The sequence below is a fragment of the Vombatus ursinus genome, unplaced genomic scaffold, assembly GCF_900497805.2.
Source record: "Vombatus ursinus unplaced genomic scaffold, bare-nosed wombat genome assembly UNPS02014807.1, whole genome shotgun sequence".
Classification (NCBI taxonomy): Eukaryota; Metazoa; Chordata; class Mammalia; order Diprotodontia; family Vombatidae; genus Vombatus; species Vombatus ursinus.
The window spans coordinates 30808382-30809341 of NW_020954585.1; positions in this window are offsets into that span (position 1 = coordinate 30808382).

Sequence of the window (960 nt, forward strand, 5' to 3'; positions counted from 1 at the left end):
GCTAAATGAGCTCTCCTCATTACAAACTAACCAGCAATGGGATAATTAAAATAAAGGGATAATAAGTAAAGAGGAGAAGGAAAGAGCTCATTACTATAGGTGTCACAAATAATCTATCAAAAAGGGCTGATAAAGTAGGGGGTAAAGAGCAAGTTAGACAAAAATCCAATACAACAAATAAATACACAAAAGGCAATGAAACCTCCAAGAAAAATGAAAATAATACAATTAGTTCCACTAGATTCCTGAATATAATATTTTAATGACTTTAGAATTCTTTCTAAATGCTACAGAAAGAGAATTAAAGGAAGAAATAAAAATTTAAATAAACACATACATACATATATACATATACATACACATACATACATACATAAATATATATAATGAAATTAATACCAAAACATAGAATAGTAAGCCACATTAGCTTCAACTGACTGGAAAAAAATGTCATGTTTAAGAAGGTCAAAATCAAACAAAATGTATTGTACAGATATTTCAATTTATACAGACAAATTTATATGGGCTGCCAAATTGTAAGGAAGAAGTTAAATCTTGTTGCTGTCAGTAGAGTACTTATTTCAAAAGATCTGTGATTAGAGCAATCTAGACATTATTTGCATCAATTAAAGGTCAATTACAGATTCCTACCTCTAACCTAGTATTCATGACTTGATATTAACCAAAAAAAAAATCACCTGATAATAGACCTTTATGAACTTGGGTAAGGTTGGTCCTCCAGTGACAGCAATCAAGCAATGAATATTGATTTACAATTTTTCTTCAGGCCCATATTTAAAGCCTTTCCAACTTAGCAGGATCTGCCCAGGTTTGTGCTTTGCTGGGTATAATCTTTAAAACACAGAGTAACCTTAACATCATAAGGAGACATCAGAGCAGGATTGGAGTAGAGAGTTAGCAGAGTACATTCACTGCATGTTGCAATTCTGATTCAAAGGT